We start from the raw sequence: 19,434 nt of genomic DNA, 5'->3' as shown, positions 1-19,434 counted from the left end.
TTGTTTCCTGTCTTGTTAATTTTCCCCATTCTCACTGGTGTGAGGTGGTATCTCATTGTGGTTTTCATTTGTATTTCCCTGATGGCAAGTGATGTGGAGCATTTTCTCCTGTGCTTGTTGGCCATGTCTATGTCTTCCTCTGTGAGATTTCTGTTCATGTCTTTTGCCCACTTCATGATTTGATTGTTGGTTTCTTTGCTGTTGAGTTAAATAAGTTCTTTATAGATCTTGGAAACTAGCCCTTTATCTGATACGTCATTTGCAAATATCTTCTCCCATTCTGTAAGTTGTCTTTTAGTTTTGTTGACTGTTTCTTTTGCTGTGCAGAAGTTTTTATCTTGAGGAAGTCCCAATAATTCATTTTTGCTTTTGTTTCCCTTGCCTTCATGGATGTATCTTGCAAGAAGTTGCTGTGGCCAAGTTCAAAAAGGGTGTTGCCTGTGTTCTCCTCTAGGATTTTGATGGACTCTTGTCTCACATTTAGATCTTTCATCCATTTTGAATTTATCTTTGTGTATGGTGCAAGAGAGTGGTCTAGTTTCATTCTTCTGCATGTGGATGTCCAATTTCCCCAGCACCATTTATTGAAGAGACTGTCTTTTTTCCAGTGGATAGTCTTTCCTGCTTTGTTGAATATTAGTGACCATACAGTTGAGGGTCCACTTCTGGATTCTCTATTCTGTTCCACTGATCTATGTGTCTGTTTTTGTGCCAGTACCACACTGTCTTGATGACCACAGCTTTGTAGTACACCTGAAATCTGGCATTGTGATGCCTCCAGCTATGGTTTTCTTTTTTAATATTCCCCTGGCTATTTGGGTTCTTTTCTGATTCCACACAAATCTTAAGATGATTTGTTCCAACTCTCTGAAGAAAGTCTATGGTATTTTGATAGGGATTGCATTAAATGTGTAAATTGCCCTGAGTAACATTGACATTTTCACAATGTTAATTCTTCCAATCTATGAGCATGGAATATATTTCCATCTTTTTGTGTCTTTCTCAATTTCTTTCAGAAGTGTTCTGTAGTTTTTAGGGTATAGATCCTTTACCTCTCTGGTTAGGTTTATTCCTAGGTACCGAATGCCTTTGGGTGCAATTGTAAATGGGATTGACTCCCTAATCTCTCCTTCTACAGTCTCATTGTTAGTGTAGAGAAATGCCACTAATTTCTGGGCATTGATTTTGTATCCTGCCACACTGCTGAATTGCTGTATGAGTTCTAGCAATCTTGGGGTGGAGTCTTTTGGGTTTTCTATGTACAGTATCATGTCATCTGTGAAGAGGGAGAGTTTGACTTCTTTGCCAATTTGAATGCCTTTTATTTCTTTTTGTTGCCTGATTGCTGAGGTTAGGACTTCCAGTACTATGTTGAAATAGCAGTAGTGAGAGTGGACATCCCTGATCTAAGTGATCATTCTTCCTGATCTAAGGGGAAAGACTCCCAGTGTTTCCCCATTGAGAATGATATTTGCTGTGGTCTTTTTGTAGATGGCCTGTAAGATGCAGAGGAATGTTCCCTCTATTCATACACTCTGAAGAGTTTTGATTAGGAATGGATGCTGTATTTTGTCAAATGCTTTCTCTGCATCTATTGATAGGATCAAATGGTTCTTGTTTTTTCTCTTGTTGATATGATCTATCACATTGATTGCTTTACGAGTGTTGAACCAGCCTTGCATCCCGGGGATAAATCCCACTTGGTCATGGTGAATAATCTTCTTAATGTACTGTTGGATCCTATTGGCTAGTGTCTTGTTGAGAATTTTTGCAGCTGTGCTCATCAGGAATATTGGTCTATAATTCTCCTTTTTGGTGGGGTCTTTGTCTGGTTTTGGAATTAAGGTGACATTGGCCTCATAGAACGAGTTTGGAAGTATTCCATGTCTTGGAACAACTTTAGTAGAATAGGTATTGTTTCTTTAAATCTTTGATAGAACTCCCCTGGGAAGCCATCGGCCCTGGACTTTTGTGTCTTGGGAGGTTTTTGATGACTGCTTCAATTTCCTCCCTGGTTATCAGCCTGTTCAGGTTGTCTATTTCTTCCTGTTCCAGTTTTGGTAGTTTGTGGTTTTCCAGAAATGCGTCCATTTCTTCTGGATTGCATAATTAATTGGCATATAGCTGCTCTTAATAAGTTTATTTTTTATTTTTTTAAAGATTTTATTTATTTATTCATAGAGACAGAGAGACAGAGAGAGAGAGAGAGAGAGAGAGAGAGGCAGAGACACAGGCAGAGGGAGAAGCAGGCATCATACAGAGAGCCTGACGTGGGACTCGATCCAGGGTCTCCAGGATCACGCCCTGGGCTGCAGGCGGCGCTAAACCGCTGTGCCACTGGGGCTTCCCCATAATAAGTTTTTAAAATCGTTTGTATTTCCTTGGTATTGGTGGTGATCTCTCCTTTTTCATCGTGATTTTATTAATTTTAGTCTTTTCTCTTTTGTTTTTAATAAGGCTGGCTAATGCGTTATCTATCTTATTAATTCTTTCAAAGAAACAACTCCTGGTTTTGTTGATCTGTTCCACAGTTCTTCTGGTCTCTATTTCATTGAGTTCTGCTCGAATCTTTATTAACTCTCTTCTTCTGCTGGGTGTAGGTTTTATTTGCTGTTTTTTCTCCAGTTCCTCTCCAGTTCCTAGGTGTAAGGTTAGTTTTTGTATTTGAGTTTTTTTCAGTTTTTTGAGGAATGCTTGTATTGTGGTGTATTTCCCTCTCAGGACTGCTTTTGCTGTATCTCAAAGAGTTTGAACAGTTGTATCTTCATTCTCACTAGTTTCCATGAATCATTTTAATTCTTCTCTAATTTCCTGGTTGACCCTTTCATCTTTTAGCAAGATGGTCTTTAACCTCCACGTGTTTGAATTTCTTCCAATTTCTTCTTGTGATTGAGTTCAAGTTTCAAAGCACTATGGTCTGAAAATATGCGGGGGACAATCCCAATCTTTTGGTATCAGTTAAGACCTGATTTTTGACCTAGTATGTGGTCTATTCTGGAGAAATTTCCAGGTGCACTTGAGAAGAATGTGTATTCAGTTACGTTTGGATGTAAATTTCTGTAAATATCTGTGAAATCCATTTGGTCCAGTGTATCATTTAAAGCTCTTGTTTCTTTGGAGATGTTGTGCTTAGAAGATCTGTCATTTGCAGAAAGCGCCGTGTTGAAGTCTCCCAGTATAAGTGTATTATTACCTAAATATGTGCAATTTTGGTTATTTATTTATTGATATGCTCGGCAGCTTCCACATTAGGGGCATAAATATTCATGATTGTTAGGTCCTCTTGTTGGATATACCCTTTAAGTATGATATAGTGTCCCTCTTCATCTCTTACTACAGTCTTTGGGATAAAGTTTAATTTATCTGATATGAGGATGGCTACCCCTGCTTTCTTTTGAGGACCATTTGCATGGTATATGGTTTGCTATCCTTTTATTTTCAGGCTGTAGGTGTCCTTAGGTCTAAAATGAGTCTCTTGTAGATAGCAAATAGATGGGTCTTGCTTTTTTATCCAGTCTGAAACCCTGCGCCTTTTGATGGGATCATTAAGCCCATTCACGTTTAGAGTTACTATTGAAACATATGAATTTAGTGTCATCATAATACCTATCCAGTCCCTGTTTTTGTGGATTGTTTCTTTGGACTTCCTCTCTCTTTTATAGAGTCCCCCTTATTATTTCTTGCAGAGCTGGTTTGGTGGTCACATATTCTTTCAGTTTCTGCCTCTCTTGAAAGCTCTTTATCTCTCCTTCTATTCAGAATGAGAGCCTTGCTGGATAAAGTATTCTTGGCTGCAGGTTCTTCTCATTTAGGATCCTGAATATATCCTGCCAGCCCTTTCTGGCCTGCCAGGTCTCTGTGAAGAGGTCTGCTGTTAACCTAATTCTTCTCTCCATAAAGGTTAGGGATTTCTTGTCTCTTGCTGCTTTAAGGATCTTCTCTTTATATTTGGAATTTGCAAGTTTCACTATTAAATGCCGGAGTGTTGAACGGTTTTTATTGATTTTAGGGGGGGGATCCTTCTATTTCCTGGATCTGAATGCCTGTTTCCCTTCCCAAGTTAGGGAGGTCCTCAGCTATGATTTGTTCAAATATACTTTCTGGTCCTCTGTCCCTTTTGGCGCCCTCTGGAACCCCAATTAAACGTAGATTTTTCCTTCTGAGGCTGTCATTTATTTCCCTTAACCTTTCCTCATGATCTTTTCATTGTTTTTCTCTTTTTTCCTCAGCTTCCTTCCTTGCCATCAACTTGTCTTCTATGTCACTCACTTGTTCTTCTACCTCATTAACCCTCATCATTAGGACCTCCAGTTTGGATTGCATCTCATTTAATTGATTTTTAATTTTGGCCTGATTAGATCTAAATTCTGCAGTCATGAAGTCTTTTGAATCCTTTATGCTTTTTTCCAGAGCCACCAGTAGCTTTATAATTGTGCTTCTGAATTGGCTATCGGACATTGAATTGTAATCCAAATTTTGTAACTCTGTAGGAGAGAGTACTGTTTCTGATTCTTTCTTTTGTGGTGAGTTCTTCCTTCTAGTCATTTTGCTCGGTGCAGAGTGGCTGAAAACAAGTTGTACTGGAAAAAGGAAGGAAAAAGAGAAAAAAGGGGAAAACAAACAAAAAACAATAAACAAGAAGGGGTATCCTCTGAAGCTATACACTGTAATTCCCTCGACTTCCCCTGGAACTTTCCAGTATTGCTTGGTCAAGAACTTGCTCTTCCCCTGTCCTTCCAGCTGGTCTTTTGGGGGAGGGGCCTGCTGTGCTGATTCTCAGGTGTGTGCACCTGGGGGAGCTGCCTTTACCCCCTGCTAGATGCACGGCTCAGTGGGAGCTGTTTATCCTGTGAAGCCCCTGCTCCCTGGCAACCCTGCTCAGTCCCAGACACAGGATGACACCAGGAAGAACAATAACAACAGTGGCGGTGGCCAGCTCTCCAGCTCTAGAGTCAGGTCCCGCAGTAACTCCTGCAGCTCCCAGTCCGCAGGGGCCTGGATGCTCTGGTGGTGGGGGGCACCGACCTGCATAGCTCGGGGGCACCCAGCAGCAGGAGCGTCCTCACTGTCCTGTGTCCTCCTGGCCTCCGCCTATCCCAAGGGGAGCGCCGGATCCTGGGCTGTGTCCCCCTGCGCCTTGGGCTCCAGGGCCTGTGTGCTGGAATTGCGCTCCCGGGTTGCTCAGCCCCCTCTGCCCGGAGCTGCTGCCTGAGCCGCCACCTGGGCTGCTCCCGGGGCCCCACCAGGCATGTGCTCCAGCCCTTTAGGGACCTCGGCAATGGTGTGTGGTGCACTCTTTCCCGGGGTTCACTTCCTCTGTTAGTGACCCTGGGAGCCTGGGGGCTCCACTGTCCCTCCTGGGATCCTGCCTGAGTTCCCTGAGAGCGCCTTTCCATCAGGGAAGATTGGTAAAGTTCCTGCTTATCCGGGACTATGCTTTTGTCTTGGAGGCTCTCACCTGGCCTTAGTCTGGCTCCTGACAGGGCCCCTCCGCCACTGGATTGTTTTTTATTTATTTATTTTCTGTCTTCCTACCTTGTTAGAAGCACAAACTCTTCTCTCTGTAGCATTCCAGCTGTTCTCTCTTTGAATCTCAGGCCGAATCTGTAGGTTTTCAGGATGATTTTAAAGTTGTCTAGGTAAGTTGGTGGGGAGAGGTGACTTGGGGACCCTACTCTTCTGCCATTTTTCCCTGCCCCCTCATTTCATTTTCATACAAAATCTTGAGGTAATATTATCCTTAATTCATAAATGTGGAGGTCTACAGAGGAGTTCCATAGTGGCCTGAGGATATGCAGCTCATACATAAAAGCCTATATTAAAACAAGGTTTGCCTGACCCTAAAGTCTGTGTTCCCTCTTTTATGTACTATGTCATTCTAGCAAGTTCCTTAGAGCTCTACCAGTCACTGTGTCACCAAGGATAATTTATCTGTTAAGTAAGGCCATATATGTCAATGCCATTGTTTTAAGATATGTGTGAAGCTGGTGCTTTCCCATATATTTAGACAATATTTATAAACCACAGCATTTTCTCTTTACAGAGTTATGGTCATAATCAATTATTAGACTTCAGACCAAAAGGCAAATGAATATAGTTGAGAATATACGAGTTAACATACGTGTCAGTATAGTTTTTGTTTTACAATTGAGTCCTCTTTGATTGTGGGAAAATCCCTGACATCAAAAGCTTACTCTAAACCTGTGGGCCCATCACTTTGAGAAGAGGTTCTACCTCGGTTCTTTGGAAGGTCAGTGTCTCTCAAGGGGTGTGCCAAGCTGTCATCTATCTGCTCCCTCCCTAATATGCAGGGTTGGCATGTGGCCATCAGGCCTGCTAGCTGTTACTGCACAGCAGAAGGTCCGTGACAGAAGATGCACAGTGCCGCCCGGGTTCCTGGGTGTTTGTGAGCAGACAGTCAAGAAGACTGGAACAGCTTTAGACGGCGGCCTTGGGATCCCTGGGTGGCGCAGCGGTTTGGCGTCTGCTTTTGGCCCAGAGGCGATCCTGGAGACCCGGGATCGAATCCCACATCGGGCTCCCTGCATGGAGCCTGCTTCTCCCTCTGCCTATGTCTCTGCCTCTCTCTCTCTCTGTGTGACTATCATGAATAAATAAATAAAAAAAAAATCTTAAAAAAAAAAAAAAAAAAAGACGGCGGCCTTAGGGGGACATCCCTTACCTCAGATGAGCAGATCCCAAGCCATGAACCCACCATTATCACTCCATTCTTTTTGTGTTAGAAACTTTCCTGGGTTAGAGTACGAACACCTCAAGGAGGTATTGATTAACACCTGGATAACTCTCACTCCCCCACTGCTACCTGAGCTCAGATTAGGTAGGACCAAGGATCTGGAGTGAGATGAGTGATGGTGGTGGGTGAAAGGGGCTTGAGGGCCTTTGAGAGAGGACTGGACGGGCATGTGCTCCAGTAGCCTCATTTGTTTCACATTATTCTAGATCTTCCCCACACATGCTGCTGAAAACCTATGTGCTTCTGAGAAATTGTTTATTTTATCCCTTTAACAAAGGCTGTAGATCCTGACTGGCAGAATAGCCATACAAACGATGGTGGCCAGAGCCTATGACAATAGGACCTGGTCAGTGACTATAGCTGCTCTGTTGTCCACTCCTGTTTCTGACTCAAAGAAAGCCTTATTTCTTCCCCAAGCCCATGACATTGGTTGCCTCACTTCCAGGAGCCACTTTACAGCATACCCAGGCCCACAGCCTCCATCAGGACACCCCTGAAGTGTCCTTTGTTCCAGTTGAGTCTCTGACAAACCAAGGGATGGTGGCTGACCCGTTGGCCATAGCAAGCTTTGAATACATAACCTCTGCTTGTTCCCATTCACATGGCATCTATTTACTTCCACAGTTATGCAGGCTCTGCCAAGGCCCAGTCTGCCCTGTCCGTGACTGCAGCCCCACCAATGACCAGGTGTGGTCCCCACAGAGGCCCTTGTAAGTAAGCTGGCAGAGGGTCTAGACTCTGAATCTTTGATTGGAATTTCTAAGCTATTCTCATGTTTCTTCCCAGATCTTGTTATTGGTTTCTTTTTGTGTGGCATTGTTAGTGGGATCAGACCATTCCTTTCCTTTCCTTTTGCTGTCTTTGCATTCTTGTTTTTTATTATTTTTAAAAGATTTTATTTTTCAGTCAGCTCAGCACCCAATGTGGGGCTCGAACTCACAACCCTGACATCAAGAGTCACGTGGTCTACCAACTGAGCCAACCAGATGCCCCTGTATTCTGGCTTTGTGTTGTGCTGTCTAAAGTGTTTTGATTGTAATGATAAAGATTGCAGAGCAGACCTCCAGCATCAGCCCCTGAGCCTGTGGTTTGAGCCAGCCTCACAGACAACTGGTTTGTAGCTCCCATGGACTGGTGTCTTCTTGGATAGACAGTTGCTGTGGTCACCAATGAAACCAGATGAGGTTGTATTTCTGTCCCAATCTTGTGTCCTGAGAGCCTGGCTTTGATTCAGAGAGAGCATTTTCTCTGGTTTTCCACTTGCTGGGACTACTGTCAGGTGGGAGCCTGAGACACAAGGTGCATTCCTACAAGGCTTCATCAGCTCTCATATTCTGGGTCTAGAGCCTCTCCTCCAGGAAGACTCCTGCTTCTGATACATACTGTTGTTTATAACCTGAAGACTTGTGCCTGTCTTTCTCAATGGCATAACTTTACCGAGGATGATTTGGTCCAGTCTGAGGAACATATGGCTTGAAAAAATTTGTTCATTTGAGATTTACAAAAGAAAGGAAATGAGATTTCTCAGGCCCAAATGGGCAGCATTGCTTGATTAGTAGGTAGAGCCCTCCAAACTATATTCTGAATAGAAAATTATTTCACTTGAAGGTTATTTAACCAAAGCTAATGAACAACTCGACACACTTTAGCAACAAACAGCTAGAGCAATCCCCTCAGGAGCACCTCCTATGCCCAGGTCCCTTCTCATCCCTTGTCCCTGGTTGCTCTCCATCTGTACCTCTATTGGTTCCACCCTATTCTTCTCATCATCCAGAAAGAACCTCTGACTTTCCCAACAATTCTCTTAAAACCTCAAATTACCAGTCACCTCTGGAGATTTTTCCTTCCATAAGCTAGATATGTAGGAAACTGTGGAATTAATCCTTGGACCCAAGACGAATTAAAAACTATAATTAAGGGGGCTCCTGGGTGGCTCAGTGGTTGAGTGTCTGCTTTTGGCTCAGAGCATGATCCCAGGTCTAGGGATTGAGTCCTGCATCAGGATCCCCGGGGGGAGCCTGCTTCTCCTTCTGTCTGTGACTTGGCCTCCCCTTGCTCTCTGGCTCTCCTGAATAAATAAATAAAATCTTAAAAAAAAAACCCTTATAATTAAGGATTTCTCTGAACCCAGATAAGACCAGTAAATCTATTCATAGGATTTAGAATTCGTATGGCTCCATATGACCAGGGTTATCTGAGCTATATCAACAGAATTTCACATTCTAAATCCTGATGGCAAAAGCCAATGGAACTGACCTGGAAAGGGACTTACAGAATCCCCCTTTACATGATAAAACTGACACTTCAAGGGAAGCCAGAGAAGTAGGTTTACATCTCCTAAAAGCCATAACATTTCTTATAAAAATTGACTGGACCGTAAATGCATACCACAGAGACATCCCTCGAATCACAGACAACTCCTGTCTTCATTACCAAGTGTGTCTGCCTTCTCCGTGATATTTGATGCAGACCCTAGGTAAAGATTTTGATGCTGTACCTGAAATTTGTAAAAATTCTATAGAAATAGGAAAAATAATTGGATCAGAACCTATAAAAGTTTAACTATATCCTATAAACCATTATCTGCACCTCCCCCATATTCCTTGAAGCCAGAAACAAAGGAGAGATCCAGCCTCTAGCTGAAGGCGTCTTGTCCATGGGCTTCTGATGCCATGTACACTCCTGTTCTTTCAGTAAAGGAACAAACTGGTAAGGATATCATCAACAAAGTTGTCCTTTCCCCTTCCTACTAACCCAAATACAATCCTGTCGTCAGTGCCTCCTGAAGCCACTTGCTCAGTGTGTTGGAGCTTTGCCCTTTTCGTGTGCCCTTTCATGAAGACACGCAGTACTTTTCACCTATACCTGGGAGGCACCACAGTTTACCCGAGTAGTTGTGCCCCAGGGACTCACTGACCCTCTTATTGTGCCCAGCTTCCTCAATTAAGACTTTAGCAATCTAAATTGCTCTTGTGATTGATTAAATCACAAGACACTTAAATCACAAGACACTCTATGTAGATGATCTTCCACTTTGCTCAGAGAACAAAGCCTGTGAAAAGGACTCCATTCTCTTTCAGACTTGGCAGTGAAAAGGACTCCATTCTCTTTCAGCCTCAGGACATAAAGTCTCAAAAGATAAATTACAATTTTGCAAAAATACAGTCCATTGTTTAGGGCATGAACTATCTTAGGAGAAGAAAACACTCTTCTGATAGACTAAAGACTAGCCAAACTTAACCCAGGCCCCTCACAAAATGACATTTGGGAGGATTTCCAGGTTTAACTGGATTTTACACACAATGAGGAACATTTTTTATTTTATTTTATTTTATTTTATTTTATTTTATTTATTATTTTATTTTATTTTTGAGGACCATTTTTTAAATTGGAGATTGTGATACCTCCTATATGGATTGACTAAATTCTCAGGGAGGGACTGAGGGACCTTTCCTCTTAGAGCTTAAAAATGATCAGGCAATCTGGAACCTGAGGAGGGATCTTCACTAGCCTCCTTCCCGGGCATCCCTAGCTATGAAACTCCCCCATCATCATTTGTAGAGGAACAATCTAGACAAGCCATTGGAGTTTTAACTCAACTTCCAGCAAAGCCCATCATTTACTACAGACTTGGGTAGAAGTGCTCTACTCTATGGGGTCATGAGCTGGCTTTAATGGTTTCTGGTCCACTGCCTGCTTCTGAAAATAGGCCGCTTCTAGGGAATCTTGAAGTTCATGGTCTCTTATTGGAATAGTCTTCCAGCTGGATGGAATTCTGGATTGTTTCTTTAGCTGTGAATCATCCAAGTTGTGAAATCTGACTCTCTTGAGTTTTACTGCTGGATTTTTTGTTAGTGATAGATGGTGAGGGGTCTTCCAACAAAGTTTAAGAGCAGTTTTCTCATATGTGTCTTCCAACAGACAAAACCTCTGTCTTGAAGGTCATGAAGAGGCTGTTAGAATGATGTTGTGGGAAGGCATCCTTCACCTGCTGGTGATGGAGAGGGCAGCACATGAGTCCCTTGCAGTATTTCCCCATGTCTGTGTACAGCAGGGCAGGATTTAGCAGCAGAATTGAAGTCCCTAAATGCATAGGCTTTCCCCATTGCCAGGTCATAGGTACGTGATGTGTCCTTGAGGGAGTAAACCATGTGGCTGTAAGGACTAGTGGGGTACTTTTAGCCAAAGGAACTCAAGGTTTCTGGAAATTTTGCTAGTTTTAATTTAAGGATGTCTTTGGCTCTTTCAGCCTTTCCAGAATATTGTGGATTGCAAAGGTGGTATAGTTTTTAAGCAAGTAGTAACTCTTCACAGAATTCTTTCATAATGGTTCCTATACTGTGTACCTAGATCACTTGATATAAAAGTTGGGATGCACCTGGTTGAAAACAAAATCAGAGTTTTTAGCAACTGTAAAGGGCTATAGCTTTTTGGCAAGGAAATACTTCAACCCATCCTGAAAATATGCATAGAATAACTAAAACATATTCAAATCCCATGGAGAGTGGAAGCCAGATAAAATCCATTGAGGTTATTTAAAAGGCCCTTGAAGCTTTAGTTCCAGGCCATGTTCCATTGTGTTGGTTAATTTTATGTGTGAAGATGATGGGGTACCCAGATTCAGCATTATTTCTGTGTGTCTGTGAGTGTATTTCCAGATAAGATTAGCATTTGAATTGGTGTACTCTGTAAAGCAGATTGCCCTCCTCATATGGGTGGGCATCATCCAAGCTACTGAGGGAATGAATAGAACAAAAGGAAGGAGGAATTAGCTCCTTTTATTCCTGCCTGCTTGCGTTACCAATAGACCGTGGACTGGCATTGCACCACTGGCTTTCTGGGTCTTCAGCTCACACAACAGATCATGGGACTTCTCAGCCTCCTTAATTGCGAGGGTCAGTTCCTCATCATAAGTCTTCCTAACCTATGACTTTGCTCATGTCCCTTTCTCCAAGGTAAAGAATCAGTTATTCAAATCTATTGATAAAAACATCTATTGATCAGACTCTAGATAATTCTGAATTTTAATTCAACAACTTTCATAGAACAATGGGCAAAATATCTGCCACCGGAAAGAGAGCAACAGAGATCTAAGGTAAGGCTTTGGTCTACATCTTTTTTTAAAAAATATTTTATTTATTTATTCATAGAGACACAGACAGAGAGAGAGAGAGAGACAGAGAGACACAGGCAGAGGGAGAAGCAGGCTCCATGCAGGGAGCCCAACTCAGGACTAGATCCCGGGTCTCCAGGATCACACCTCAGGCTGCAGGCGGCACTAAACCCCTGCGCCACAGGGGCTGCCCTGGTCTCCATCTTTGTCACAGCCAAGTCCCTTGTTCCTGGATCTCCATGTGCCCTGGCTGGATACTACCTTTTTGGGGGCCAGGACAGTTGGTGCTGCTTGCCTCAGACTAATACCTCATTCACTAGGAGAAGTATTCTGAAGCTGGTCTGTATAGATAAGGTAGACACCACAAGGCTGTTAACCCTAACTTAGACATGAGCTCCAAAATGAGGCTACCTTGATCATTCAGGCACTTTTCCTGGATGGCTTTCTGATTCACTGTGATGCCAACAACCACAGCAATGCTCCCAAAGGTGGAAACTCTACAAAGAGAAGGAGAGCTACTCTTTCCCTAGAGAAACTGTGACCACCACTGCCCTGGAGCACTGTAGACTGGCATACATGGTGATGGGTGGTGGAGCTTGCTCTAGAGTCCTTTCTGGCTGGTCAGGGCAGGGTCCGTGCCACTGCTGATGCTTCTTGTTGTGCGTGGATCAATGAAACAGGCAAAGCGGATCAGACCACACATTGCTGTAAGGAAAAGCCATCTGTCTCTTGAACATGAATCCTCATGGTCTATGGGTTTTTTCTCTTGCTTGGGTTGGGCAAATGAAGTTTATAATTCCAAAGCACCCTATAAGACTATGAACTGGGGGCACCTGGGGGTTCAGTCAGTTAGGGATCTGACTCTTGATTTCAGCTCAGGTCATGATCTCAGAGTCGTGAGATTGAGCCCTGTGTCAGACTCTGTCCTGGGTGTGAAGCCTACTTAAGATCTCTCTGTCACTCTCTTCTGCCCCACCCCCAAGACTATGAATTGTTCTTGTTATTGTCCCAGTGGTCATGACATGACATTGCTCTGTCACATCCTGTCTGGTCTTGAATTCTTGTGGGCAGCTACTTTCTCAGGTCAGTCGGCTGCCTTGATGACGCAGCAACAGAAAGAACAGATGTCATGATATGACTGACTGGAGCCAACGAGAGTCCCTGAGTTATGAAGGTCACCAGCTGCCCATGAAGTGGTCAGCCTCTCACAGGTGTCAGAAAGACCAGCGAGGAGGGGGCATTGGGAGACTAAGTGGACATTTACAACAGTCTCTGTAGCCATCTGCCCAGAATGAGCAGGACTTGGTCAATGACTGCCGGCTTCTCGTATTTTCTCCTCTTCCAAATTAGGGCCAGCAGAAAAAAGCGACTCCCCACACTGTGTACCCCCAAGCATGAGCTGTCACAACTCCGCTTAGCCTCCTCCAACTGCCCTGAGCCAACCGCCTCCAGTCAGAGTGTCCTCTTCTGCTTACTCCTGAGTTTCCACCAAACACAAGTGGTGGTGGCTGACTCACTTGTTGGTGCAGGGTCTGAATAAATGGCAGCTGTTGTGTTCTCCCTTGGGTGGTCTTCATTTGTTTCCACATGACAAACTGGATTTATGTAGATTATAAAACTGTGTGGAACAAACAGGTGATAAAAACTGAAACTGGAATAACCTTTCCAAAACATACACTTGTTTAGATCATCCCCTTGCTTTAAAACCCTTTGCCCATTGCCCTTGGAATAAATCTACTCTTTGTAACTGGACATAATAATCCCTGATTGGTTTTCCAGCCTTCTCTCCCTTGCACTGGTAACCAAATTGGCCTTCTTTTATTTTCTGTAAACATCTTGCTCTCTTTTCCTTTCAGGCTTTGGGACAGGCCATTTCTTCTACCTGGAACACTTTTCTATCTCTCTCTTCACCTGGGTACATTTTCAGTATAGACATCACTTTCCCGGCCAGCTCGTTCCAAGGTTTGCCTGGGTAAGATGCTCCTCCTGTTGTTCCTGGACTACACCATTATTCCACAAGTTGCTATCCCATCGATTACCATACCATTGTAAGCTAAATTACACTGGTCATACACCACACCAAGCTTGACTCTGTCAACCCTCCCTGTAGTGTTACAATAGTTCATGTAGATAATCTGAATTAACATATGTGAAAATTTTCTTCTGAAGAAATGATTTCTAGAATTAATTATGATAAAATTACTTTCTATTGGCAGGGTATCTAATGTTTTGCAAATTACATAATAACACCAGCACCACCCTTTCATGAAGATGGCGCGAAAGTCAAAGAAGGAAGCTCCTGCCTCTCCCAGAGCCGAAGCCAAAGCAAAGGCTTTGAAAACAAGAAGGAGGTGCTGAAAGGCATCCAAAGTCACACTAAGAAGATCTGCACATCACCTACATTCCAACGATCTAAGACCCTGTGTCTCCGAAGCCAGCCCGAATACCCTGGAAAGAGCATCCTTAGGAGAATCAAGCTTGACCACTATGCCATCAAGAGCCTCCAGACTACTGAGTCAGCCATGAAGAAGATAGAAGACACCACACTTATGCTCATTGCGGATGTCAAGGCCAATAAGCACCAGATCAGACAGACTGTGAAGAAACTCTACGATATTGATTGGCCAAGGTCAACAGCTTGATCAGGCCTGATAGAGAGAAGGCCTGTATTCGACTGACCATGAGGCTTTGGATGCCAAAAAAATTAGGATCATTTAAACTGAGTCCAGTTGGCTAAATATAAATATAATTTTTTTTATAAAAACCCCCACCAACACCAACTATAGAATTCACAAATTTATCTTATTGTTATCTTATTGTCCTAATAAACCTAGGAAGGTGGTTGCCTACAAAATGATTTGTATTTTAAATTTATTATTGTAGTGCTGCCCAGGTAGCTCAGCGGTTTAGTGCCAACTTCAGCCCAGGGCATGATCCTGGAGACCCGGGATCGAGTCCCATGTTGGGCTCCCTGCATGGAGCCTGCTTCTCCCTCTGCCTGTCTCTGCCTCTCTCTCTCTCTCTCTCTCTCTCTCTCTGTGTCTCATGAATAAATAAATAAAATCTTAAAAAATAGATTTATTATTGTATTAAAATATAGAATCACAGGGTAGATATGACTCCAAGAAGCAACCTTCCTGTAGTGCCTTTTTTTGTACTAGAACCTTTGTGTTTGGTTCTTTACTCTCTCATCAGTGTTCATAGCTTTATTATCACCTACATTATGGTAATTTTAAATTTATATTTCTACCCCAAGTTTTCAGATTCAGACACCCAGAAGTCTTTTTTTTTTTTAACCTCCCATGAAGGGAGCCCAACGTGGGACTTGATCCTGGGACTCCAGGATCACACCCTGGGCCAAAGGCAGGCGCTAAACCCCTGAGCCACCCAGGTGTCCTGACACCTAGAAGTCTTAACAGTTATATCCAACATGGTTAAGATCAAATCTGTGATCCATAATTCTCTCTCCAGGGTTTCCACTGTCTGTCTCCCTCTTTTTTGAGGTTATTTATTCTATTTGATGACACACAGTGTTATGTTAGTTTCAGGGATACAATAATGATTCAACATCTCTATATGTGGTACTGTGCTCACCACAAGCGTAGCTGCCACCCATCACCTTACGACACTATTACAATACCTGACTATATTCCCTGTGCTGTACCTTTTATTCCTGTGATTTATTCATTCCATTACTGAACTCCTTTGCCAACCTTGCTCATTCCCTCTTCCCCTCTGGCAGCCATCAGTTTGTTCTCTGTATTTACAGGTGTGTTTGTTTATTTGTTTTGCTTTTTAGATTCATGTATAAGTTAAATCATATAGTATTTGTCTTTCTCTGTCTTATTTTCCTTAGCACATCCTTTAAGTCCATCCTTTCCGCAGATGGCAAGATCTTATTCTTTTTTATGGCTGACTAATATTGCATTGTATATATACACCACATTCTTCTTTATCCATTCATCAGTCGAAGGACACTTGGGCTTCTTCCATATCTTGGCTGTTGTAAATAATGTTGCAATAAACATTGAAGTGCACGTATCTTTTTAAATTTGTGTTTTTGTTTTCTTTGGTTAAACACCCAGTAGTAGAATTACTGGATCACATTTCTATTTTTTATTTTTTTGAGGACCCCCTCCCATACAGTTTTCCAGAGTGGCTGCTCCAGTTTGCATTCCCACCAACAGTGCATGAGGTCCCCCGTTTCTCCATGTCCTCACCAAACACTAGTTATACCTTGTATTTTTGATTCAAGCCATTCTGACAGGTGTGATGTAATCTCATTGTGTTTTGATTTGCATTTCCCTGATGATGAGTGAAGCTGAGCATCTTTTCATGTGTCTGTTGGCCATTGGGGTGTCTTTTTTTGAGAAATGTCTGTTTAGGTCCTCTGCCCATCTTCAGATTACTTGGTGTTGAGTTGTTCAATGCCATCCTTCCTGACACTTCACTCACAGCAGTGTCCGAACTATCATCATGCCTTGTTCACGTCACCTCCTAATTATCTCTCATAGCTGTCCACTTCTCTCCATCTTCTCAGCTCCAGATTACCATCATCTTCCAACATGTTCCTTGTTGGGTCACTCTAACAAGCTCCTAACTCTTGCTTTACATCTACCCTTCTCTCATCTCTACTCTTTCCTTCCTGATATAGCCAGCTATATATTTTCCAGATGCAAATCTAATTCTATCAACCCACCCAGTGAAAACACTCAATTGGCTTTTCATTGGTCTTAGGAAGACCCAAGTGACTTCATGATCTGGTCCCTCACCTACTCTCATAGTATTTTTCTTCCTGTGATGTGTGCTTCAGTTATTCTGGTTTCATTCCTCAGTCTGCCTAGGACACGCTCCTTCCAGGCACAGGGTCTCTGCAGGGGCTGTTCCTGCTGCCTGCAGTCACCTCCCCTTACCACATCTAGCTGTTTTGATCCACTAATGTTTTCTTGTCCCTCTGACTTCAGGTTGTTGCTTCCTTAAGACTGCCACTCTAGATCAGGTTTCTGCATCATAGATGCTTGGAGAGCATATCTTCTTCAGGAGTGTTTACCTCAGTTTATAATTAAATTCTCATTGTGTAGCAATTTCACTAATGATGTTCTCCTCCGGTGGATTAAGCTTTTGTTTTCTGCTCATCACTGTCTCCTTGGCACCCAGTAGACACACAAAAAGTATATATAGAACACAGGCAAGAAAGGAGTGATTAGATGTAACTTGTTCATAAAGAATAACTGTCCCTCTTTTCTGTGGAAATTTCAGTGGTTTTAGATTAACCTTAGCAATTTATTTTATTGTAGATGAGCATGTGTACAGCTTGTCTGTTTATAGCTCAGTCAGGGATGCCAAATATAGCTGTATGCTGTGCAGACCCCACAGGGAGACAAGCTAAGGTGGGGGCAGTTGGAGCTGAAATCAAGCCCACTCTGTTCACTCAGATCTGTCTCAGAGGATATGATGCTTCCCCCCTTTCTTTACACATAAAGGCACTTGTATCTCCCAGCTAGGGCCCTCAGGGCAGCAAGAGCCCACAGGGCTTCTCCCCTGTAACTGGGTACAAAGGTAGCTGTGGACGGACATGTCAGAGTCTGGGACTAGTTCAAGATTTTTCTCTGTTCTGTGTTCACTCGGATTGCTCTCTCTATGCTGGACAATTATACTACAAATGCCGACGCTGATTATGAGGTGAACTAGGAAAGATTCAGCCTACCCTCCTTTAAGCCCAATTGAACAACTAAAATCAAAGCATCTATACTTATATTGACACCAAGTTGGTTAAGGAAAAGCAGAACACACTTGTGTGTGCTGTGACATGATTTGCTTACATCTTGGCCATGTGTTTTCCTGAGTCTTTGAAAAGAATCTTGATGAGTCTCACTGGGCCATATTGCTCATTCCTTCTATGGTGGGGAGGGACAGTCCTTTCCACACCAAAGCTGTTGATTATAGTTCGAAACATCACTCATATATCAATGCCGAAGTATTTAGGGATGTAGTGGGCTGATGCACTCTTTGAGTGAATAAAAAAAAATAGCATGGATCAAGAGATGCAAACATAGATAGATAGCTGGGCGATAAAGCAAACAGAGCAAAATGTTAATTGTAAAAGTTCAGTGATGGTGTTCACTGTATACTTATTTCAACTTTTCAGTATGTTCAAAATATTTCATAATGAGATGGGGAAAACTTTTAACTAAATTTTATTAAAATTGACTTATATAAAAATTTTTAAAAGATTTTATTTATTTGACAGAGACAGCTCGAGCACAAGCAGGGGGAGGGGCAGAGGAAGAGGGAGAAGCAGGCTCCCTCCAGGGATCTTGGTCTACCCAAGACCCTGGGATCATGGCCTGACCCAAAGGCAGACCGAACCCTCAACTGACTGAGTCACCCGGGTGCCCCTAAAATTGTCTTATGTTTATTTTATTTTTTAAAAGATTTTATTTATTTTTTCATGATAGACACAGAGAGAGAAAGAGGCACAGACACAGGCAGAGGGAGAAGCAGGCTCCATGCAGGGAGCCTGACGTGGGATTCGATCCCGTATCTCCAGGATCACACCCTGGGCTGAAGGCGGTGCTAAACCGCTGAGCCACCCAGGCTGCCCTGTCTTATGTTTATTAAAATATTTATTTATATTATATTTCTTAAAGTAACCTAGGCATCAGAGATATAGTGGTGAAGAAGACATGGTTCCTGTTGGTACAGCTCTTCTGACAGAGAAACACATTAGCAGATGGTGATGAAACAACCCAGTGAGTGCAGTGCCAGACGCACAGAATGTTCTGGAATACCAAGGAGATGTGCCCACCACAGTTTGTAATGTTTCTGTGTGGAGTGGTAGCGGTCAGGGAGATTTTCCTGAAAGAGAGGGCAGCAGTATGCAGCCTTGAATGGGAATGGGATGAAAATTAGTTCTGGCAGTGGAGAGGATAGGAATCCTATGGGCACTGCATGGTGTTTCAGGAACAGGAGATGGGCTGGGACTGGTCAAGCTTGGAGAGCTTGTGTGCTGTGCTGACCACTGGGCTTGTTCCTGGGAGGATGTGGAATGGCAGGGTCCAATTTGTCTTAGCTACATCACAAGGATGGCTGACTAGAGAATGTACCTGTGGAGCCAACGCTGGAGACAAGTTAGGTGCTTGTGTTGGTGTTCCTCAGGAGGTGAGCTGAATTCCAAGGCTGCAAGTGAGATGACAGATTTGAGGATTGCTTAGAATGTAAAATTGGAAAACTCGAGATGGTAAAATGAAAGACAATCAATCACACCGCTTACTGTAATTACAAGGAAGGATGATAGGCTGTTTGTTTGGAACATTTTAAATCTGAGTGCAGGAGACCCAAGTGGGCTGCCCAATTGGCAGCCAGAAAAATAAAAGTAAAGCTTAGGAAAGAGGTAGATATATTCATTTGGAATTGAAATAATGAAATTTGAATCTGCAATTGAGATTAAGAAGGGAGAGTATGCAGAGTAATAAAGTGAGAGGGATGGGATTTCTGGTACCTAGTACAGCACCTGGCATATAGGATGTGGGTGATGAATATGTGTTGAAAAATGAATGAAAGTGAG

General features: G+C 42.9%; 1 long non-coding RNA gene across 2 annotated transcripts in view; it reads left to right on the top strand.

The window, feature by feature from the left end:
* LOC140626441 (uncharacterized) overlaps window positions 1–14,710 on the top strand; it is a 30,260-nt gene extending 15,550 nt beyond the window's left edge. The window contains exons 2-5 of one of the 2 annotated variants that reach the window (XR_012025642.1): window positions 7,379–7,468; window positions 11,710–11,849; window positions 13,724–13,839; window positions 14,084–14,710. This is a non-coding gene — a long non-coding RNA (uncharacterized lncRNA). The remainder of the gene's footprint in view (window positions 1–7,378; window positions 7,469–11,709; window positions 11,850–13,723; window positions 13,840–14,083) is intronic. The other variant, XR_012025619.1, reaches the window with a different exon arrangement.
* The last annotated feature ends 4,724 nt before the right edge of the window (window positions 14,711–19,434 follow it).

Source organism: Canis lupus, chromosome 1, assembly GCF_048164855.1.
Source record: "Canis lupus baileyi chromosome 1, mCanLup2.hap1, whole genome shotgun sequence".
Taxonomy (NCBI): Eukaryota; Metazoa; Chordata; class Mammalia; order Carnivora; family Canidae; genus Canis; species Canis lupus.
Note: the sequence above shows the minus strand (reverse complement) of the source record. Positions and strands in the feature narration are given on the sequence as shown.